Source organism: Pseudophryne corroboree, chromosome 6 (genome assembly GCF_028390025.1).
Source record: "Pseudophryne corroboree isolate aPseCor3 chromosome 6, aPseCor3.hap2, whole genome shotgun sequence".
In the NCBI taxonomy this organism is placed as follows: domain Eukaryota; kingdom Metazoa; phylum Chordata; class Amphibia; order Anura; family Myobatrachidae; genus Pseudophryne; species Pseudophryne corroboree.
The window spans coordinates 448,128,879-448,136,779 of NC_086449.1; the positions used below are offsets into that span (position 1 = coordinate 448,128,879).

The 7,901-nt window shown below is 38.1% G+C and overlaps 4 pseudogenes; all 4 read right to left on the reverse strand.

The window, feature by feature from the left end:
- Positions 1–396: 396 nt before the first annotated feature.
- LOC134937727 (5S ribosomal RNA) lies at positions 397–514 on the reverse strand (annotated as a pseudogene).
- Positions 515–630: 116 nt separating this feature from the next.
- Positions 631–749, reverse strand: LOC134937872 (5S ribosomal RNA; annotated as a pseudogene).
- A 6,006-nt stretch (positions 750–6,755) lies between these two features.
- On the reverse strand, positions 6,756–6,873 carry LOC134937740 (5S ribosomal RNA; annotated as a pseudogene).
- Positions 6,874–6,989: 116 nt separating this feature from the next.
- On the reverse strand, positions 6,990–7,108 carry LOC134937847 (5S ribosomal RNA; annotated as a pseudogene).
- Positions 7,109–7,901: the final 793 nt, after the last annotated feature.

The window sequence follows — 7,901 nt, forward strand, 5'->3', positions numbered from 1 at the left end:
GTGGTGCTCCCACAGATTTTGTAGTTTGACTACAAGAGGAAAGCAAGAGAAAGACAAAATACCCTTGTGTGGAAGCACTCTTTGTAAATTATGATTATTAAATGATGAAGAGGAGGACCGTTTGAAGTCCTTCCTCTTGATGGATTGATTAAAACTTAACTTTTATTAATTGGCTAAGAATTCACTGTGGGGTGAACAAAATATAGAATATTAAAAATTATAAATGTAAGAATCTAGATTGCCATTGTAACAAATATGGTTCTAGATATAATAGGTGAAAATATTGTTGTTATAATTATATATGTATAGGAATCATAATGTGTACACGTCACAGAAAGGATCGAAGTATGGAGTAAGCTCTGAAGAAAATAGTACAAGAATTTCCTGAAAGAAAATGGCCCACAGCACCTAGTATTCCCTGGAGGTCTCCCATCCACGTACTGACCAGGCCATACCTGCTTAGCTTCCAAGATCGGACGTGATCGGGCGCATTCAGGATAGTATGGCCGTGGGCCAATTATTATCAAGAAATACTGTTGGTACTAAATGGAGGTCTGTGGGTCTGATAAACCCACTGTATATAATATTGGGAAATTGCGGTGTGATATGAGGATTCTCCTCAAGAAAAATGGCCCACAGCACCTAGTATTCCCTGGAGGTCTCCCATCCAAGTACTGAACAGGCCTTTATCTGCTTAGCTTCCCAGATCAGATGTGATCGGGCGTAATCAGGATAGTATGGCCGTGGGCCAAGTAAATCAGAAAATTGGCAGACACACCTCTAAATTCAGTAATGGTATCTGACAGTGCTTGTAAGCTCCTGTCACTGTAATTCCAAGTGAGGGAGTCTGTGTAAGTAAATACTGCTGCTGTCTTTTAACCGATAGAGCTATGAACTCAGTATAAGCACAATGTCTTTCTCCCAGACTTTCATCAGTCAAATATAGGAGTGGTAAATTGTAGCAATCAGTATCAATCTTTTTTCGTGGATATTAATACAAACTGGGAAAATCTTTTCTATTTTTTGCTGTGAGTAGCCAATATTATCGAAAAGAATGAAAAAAGAAGAAGAAAAAAAGGTAGTCTATGTCCATGTGATAAACAGCAAAAAGACAAAAATTATTATTGAAAGTCTTTAGCCCATATGTTAAACACTTATGGGTAGCTGATATAGCAATTCTTGTGTTTCTGTTACTGAAAAAATCGTTTCCAATGATAATGAAAAAAACTGTATAGAAACAAATGTTGTTATTAGGTTGGGCTGCATGGATACAATGTGAGCAGCACAACACAAGTGCCTTTTTCAGTCTGGTGGAAATATAAATATAAGTATGAATGAGCTTGCAGTATACTTCTGAAATGGCTGTATAAATACAATCAATTCTGAGTATAGTTACGGAGCAAATGCAGGGATAGTCACGCCAAATAGGTTCTGGTGCGCTGCTTGGAAATGAACATATAGTTAGAGGTTACCATTTGCCAATGTTGCAGATGTCACTGCGAACGGTTGCTGGAGTTTATGGCCGAGCTCCGTGCTCCGTGTTCTGTGACCGTGCGGCCGCCCGTTCCGGAGAGGGCGAAGCCGCAGTGACGTCACTTGTTGGACATCAGGTTTCCGACGTACGTTTCACCTGTAGGCTTGTTCACGGAAGCCCCGTGTTCTCTCTCACCTGATGATCCCATAAATAGGATACACGAACCAATGATATAATAAGGGATTGATTATAATAGAATGTGTTGCAGCTTGGTTTGATGGAAGTTTAATTGGGATTGATTACGGATTGAGCAATGCAAGAATGTGAAGATGGTTTGGAAGGGTAGCGGACAGATTTATCCGAATTAATACCTGTTGTAACTAACAGATGAATCAAGGAGGATTAGTAATATCGAATGTCCCAGTAATATTGGGCACCTGTGTGTCCATTTAGGCAGGGAGGATTGGATGATGTGGGGAAAATTGAATGGTTTTGAGTGTGAGATAGAGAAGGTGTTTGCTCTGGTTGAGGAAGAGCAACTGTGTCAAGGGATAACAGGATGATAATGACAGTGAAATAAGTGGATGTTGTAATAATATTATAGTGAAATGAATTAATAAAATATTAAAAATGAAAATGAATGTATAATGAAATAAAAATGAAATGAAATAAAATAAAATGAAATATAAATTATAAGTTATAAAAATTGTAAATGTTATAAAGATATGAAAATAAATGTGTGAATAATTGTGTGAATAGTAATGAAAATATATATATATATATATAATATATAAAAAAATATATATAAAAATATAAATAAAATGAAATGAAAATAAATATAAATATAAAAATGAAAATAAAAGTGAAATGGAATAAATTGATGGTGTGATGGAATTATAGGTGATGAGGTAGTGGGAGGTGGAGGTGGGCTAAGATTGATGTAAGGGGAAAAGAGGGGGAAAAAATGATTGAAATATGAAAATAGAAATGTGGTGTATATGAGATGGGTTATTGTGCTGGGGTGAAGTTTGGAGATGAATTGTGACAGACCTATGGGCGGGGTGAAGGGTGAGGTGGTTATTAGGGGATGAGATGAAAAGGGGGGAAAAGGGGAGGTTGAAGGAAAGAGAATAGAGAGAATTGATGGAATGTGGGAGAAGAGGGGTGAATTGCTGTGGGATAAAGCCTGAGTGCACTGTGTTGGGAGGAAGAGAGGGAATATTGTGTAGACGTGGGGATGGAAAGGGTTGAGAGAGAGGTTGAAGGGGGGTTTTGGTGGGGGGAGGGGGGAAAAAAAGAGAAAGGGGGGGGAAAGAAAAGGGTTAGGGAGAAAAGGTGGTTAAATGGAAAATGGATTGTATGCAATAATTAAAGGAAAACACCGAAATTGATGTACTCATTGAGACCCTTTGGCATAAGCGTATCCAGTTGAAAGATCCATTCTGATTCTCTCTTTTGTAGAGCTTCATTGATATCCCCTCCTCTTAGTCCCAATTTCACATGTTCAAGACAAAAAACAGTGAGTTCCTCCGTTTTGCTGTTGTGATGATGAAGAAAATGTCTAGCAACAGAAGTAAGTTTCCTGAATCTGGCTGTGTCTGATCTGGCATTGCGTACATTTCCTATATGCTCTAAAATTCTTACTTTGAGCATACGTGATGTCATGCCCACGTATTTAAGTTTGCATGGGCATGTAATGCAATAAATCACATTTGTTGTTTTACAGTTGAAGTAATCTTCAATCTTGATCATTTGGTTGAATTTATCTGTAATGTCTGTACAGTTCTTAACGTGTGGGCAGGCTCGGCAATCGCCACATGGGTAGCTGCCCTTTAGGGTGGTTTTATGTTTGGATGGATATGAGAAATGACTCCTAACCAGTTTGTCTTTTAAATTTGGTGCTCTTCGCCAACTCATGCTAACATTGTCTCCAATATATTTGGCTAGATCTTCGTCCATTTTCAAAATGTGCCAATGTGATTGTAATATTTTTCTGGCATCTTTCCAATTCCTGCAAAAATCACCTATAAATCTTAATGTAGATTTGTTATCCCTTGATTTTCTTTCTTGAAATATCAGAGAGTCACGTGGCACTTTTTCAACTTCAAATCTTGCTTTCTTGATTAGACGATTACTGTAACCCCTTTCCTTTAATCTTGCAGTTAGTTCGAGGCTTTTAGACTTGAAAGTAGACTCCTCCGAGCAATTTCGTTTCAATCTAAGAAATTCTCCTTTGGGGATGTTCCTGATGGTAGGGGGAAAATGTCCACTAGATGAATGTAGGAGACTATTGGTTGAGGTTTCCTTTCTAAAAATCTCAGTTGCTATATTGTTCTCTAAGTCCCGATATATCCTGAGATCTAGGAAAGGAATGTTATCTTTGCTGCTAACATAAGTGAATTTGAGATTTATATTATTCTTGTTCAAAGATGAAATATATTGATCCAATTTCTGCTGTGTACCATCCCAAATCAGGAAGATATCGTCAATGAACCGTATCCAAATGACGATATGATTGGTATATTCCTCTTGATTGTCATGAAAAACTATTTCGCGCTCCCACCATCCCAAAAAAAGATTCGCATAGGTGGGGGCACATGCTGCCCCCATGGCAGTGCCTCTGATTTGAATGTAAAATTGATTATTGAACAAGAAATAATTATGATTCAATACAAAGTTCAGTAATTCCAATAGGAATTTATGAAAATCACATAACCCTTCCATTGATAGAAAATACTTGACAGCCTGTATGCCTAAATCATGCTTAATGGATGTATATAATGATTCGACGTCAAGACCTACCAATAGATAGGATTCCTCCAGATGTATTCCCTGGATTTTTTTCAGGGCATCAGTTGTGTTTTTGATGTAAGAGGGAAGACTCAAGACGTGTTGTCTTAGGTGAACATCTAGGAAGCAACTTGCTTTTTCCAGTAGGCCTCCATTACCCGAAATGATGGGTCGGCCAGGTGGGTTATCCAGATTTTTGTGTATCTTAGGCAGTAAATATAGAGTTGGAGTTCTTGGGTGTGGTGTATTCAAGTAATCCCATTCTACTTTTGTGATTGTTCCAAGTTGTAAATGTTTATTGATGATTTTGTTATATAGAGTTTGGAAATTAGATGTTGGATTGAATAATGTGGTTTTGTAACATGTGGCATCTTTCAGTTGTTTATTGGCCTCTTTGAGATATAATGTTGTCGGCCATATTACTATGTTGCCACCTTTATCCGACATTTTGATTTGGACATCATCCCATTTTTGAATCTCTTTGAGGGCATCCTTTTGGTGTTTTGATAGGTTACCTGCAATTCTGTGTGTTTGCTGTTGTCGATAAAGTGTGTCAAAGTCACGAGAGACTAAATTGAGAAAAACTTTTACCTCAGGGCATGTATTGTCCTGGGGATAAAAAGTGGACCAATTTTTACATATTGGCCTTGTTTTAGAGGGAGATTGTTCATCAGATAATTCTTCTAGATTAAGCAGCGCTTCCTGTTCTTGTGAAGATAGAGCTGATAATTCATTAGTAGATGAGGATTGTCCGATGTCAATCTTGCTGAAGTGTTTTTTCAAGAGAAGTTTGCGACCAAAGAGTCTAAGATGAGTTTCCCATTTGAAACGATTAAAGTTGGTAGTGGGTGAGAAAGAGAGACCCTTCTCCAAGACCTCTATTTGATCATTTGTTAAATTATGATCAGATAGGTTGATTATTTTTAGGTTTGAAGTGGTGGATATTGTTATTTCCTCCTTCTGGACGGATAACGACGGGGTTGTGGAGATCCCCATCTTTCTCTTGTGTTTCTTCCTCCTGCCCCGCCTTGTTTTTGTTTTGCGGGGTGGCCTCGGGGTTTGCCCCTGTTTTCCTCTAAAAAAGAGGAAGTGGTGGAGGAAGACGAGTGAAGACTGAAGTCTCTCCTTCGTTGGTGGGATTCTCTCAGATCAGTATTTGAGGAGTTGTTATCCTCATTATCAGATGGTTCAATTTCTGAAGAAGATGGAGTGTAGTCTTGTCTTGTTTGTTCCCTCCTGCGTGGTGGATTAGTCCATTTAAAGATATGTCCTGAGGTAAAATCCCGTTTATCTCTAGAGAACTTGTTTTTCTTCCGATCTATGATACCATCTTCGTAGGTTTCCAGATCTTTTTTAATTTTACTAAAACAAGTCTGGAAGGTGGAGTCTTTCTCCCACTGTTCTAATTTGAGTCCTAATCTATCCACTTCTTTGGTGCATTCTTCTAGGACTATGTGATTGTGTTTAATCAGCACACTAATCAATTCCTGAGAGCATTTCAGGAGGCATGTCTCCCAATCTCTTTTCAAATTGTCAGTGGAAAGTTCAAAGGAAGGAAAAAGTTTGGGTCGTAGACCCCTGGGAGTGATCTTTTGTTTGAGGTAGTGTTCTAAACTGGTCACGTCCCAGTCGACTCTGATTCGACGTTGGAGAACTCTCTTTAGATGGAACAAATCATCTTCCCAATTAGTATCCGGTGTCAGCTCCGTTAATTGGATGGGAAAGATGGTGTCCAAATCTTCTACTGGTCTCTTACTCAGTAGCTCTGTTTTTAGACTGAAGTTACTCATTGCAGGATTTGTTTTAATGAATGAAAAAGGTATTTTTGACAAATCTATTGTATAGGTGGAGAAAAACACGGGGAAAAAAAGGTGATTGTCAGTGAAATTATTGATGATGGCTGTTTTAGAGCCTGAGTAGCTGTGCAAAATCCAAGAGCTGAGGAAAACCTCAGTACCAAAGTGAATTGTAGAGGAAGGGGGGTTGTGGATTTGCACCAGCTTGAATAGTATGTGTTGTAATTAGCAAAGAAATAAATCTATTAGATACCAAAATATTGACTATTATTGTAAATCATAAATAGTACTGAGTTTTGGTGGTGCTCCCACAGATTTTGTAGTTTGACTACAAGAGGAAAGCAAGAGAAAGACAAAATACCCTTGTGTGGAAGCACTCTTTGTAAATTATAATTATTAAATGATGAAGAGGAGGACCGTTTGAAGTCCTTCCTCTTGATGGATTGATTAAAACTTAACTTTTATTAATTGGCTAAGAATTCACTGTGGGGTGAACAAAATATAGAATATTAAAAATTATAAATGTAAGAATCTAGATTACAATTGTAACAAATATGGTTCTAGATATAATAGGTGAAAATATTGTTGTTATAATTATATATGTATAGGAATCATAATGTGTACACGTCACAGAAAGGATCGAAGTATGGAGTAAGCTCTGAAGAAAATAGTACAAGAATTTCCTGAAAGAAAATGGCCCACAGCACCTAGTATTCCCTGGAGGTCTCCCATCCACGTACTGACCAGGCCATACCTGCTTAGCTTCCAAGATCGGACGTGATCGGGCGCATTCAGGATAGTATGGCCGTGGGCCAATTATTATCAAGAAATACTGTTGGTACTAAATGGAGGTCTGTGGGTCTGATAAACCCACTGTATATAATATTGGGAAATTGCGGTGTGATATGAGGATTCTCCTCAAGAAAAATGGCCCACAGCACCTAATATTCCCTGGAGGTCTCCCATCCAAGTACTGACCAGGCCTTTATCTGCTTAGCTTCCCAGATCAGATGTGATCGGGCGTAATCAGGATAGTATGGCCGTGGGCCAAGTAAATCAGAAAATTGGCAGACACACCTCTAAATTCAGTAATGGTATCTGACAGTACTTGTAAGCTCCTGTCACTGTAATTCCAAGTGAGGGAGTCTGTGTAAGTAAATACTGCTGCTGTCTTTTAACCGATAGAGCTATGAACTCAGTATAAGCACGATGTCTTTCTCCCAGACTTTCATCAGTCAAATATAGGAGTGGTAAATTGTAGCAATCAGTATCAATCTTTTTTCGTGGATATTAATACAAACTGGGAAAATCTTTTCTATTTTTTGCTGTGAGTAGCCAATATTATCGAAAAGAATGAAAAAAGAAGAAGAAAAAAAGGTAGTCTATGTCCATGTGATAAACAGCAAAAAGACAAAAATTATTATTGAAAGTCTTTAGCCCATATGTTAAACACTTATGGGTAGCTGATATAGCAATTCTTGTGTTTCTGTTACTGAAAAAATCGTTTCCAATGATAATGAAAAAAACTGTATAGAAACAAATGTTGTTATTAGGTTGGGCTGCATGGATACAATGTGAGCAGCACAACACAAGTACCTTTTTCAGTCTGGTGGAAATATAAATATAAGTATGAATGAGCTTGCAGTATACTTCTGAAATGGCTGTATAAATAGAATCAATTCTGAGTATAGTTACGGAGCAAATGCAGGGATAGTCACGCCAAATAGGTTCTGGTGCGCTGCTTGGAAATGAACATATAGTTAGAGGTTACCATTTTCCAATGTTGCAGATGTCCCTGCGAACGGTTGCTGGAGTTTATGGCCGAGCTCCGTGCTCCGTGT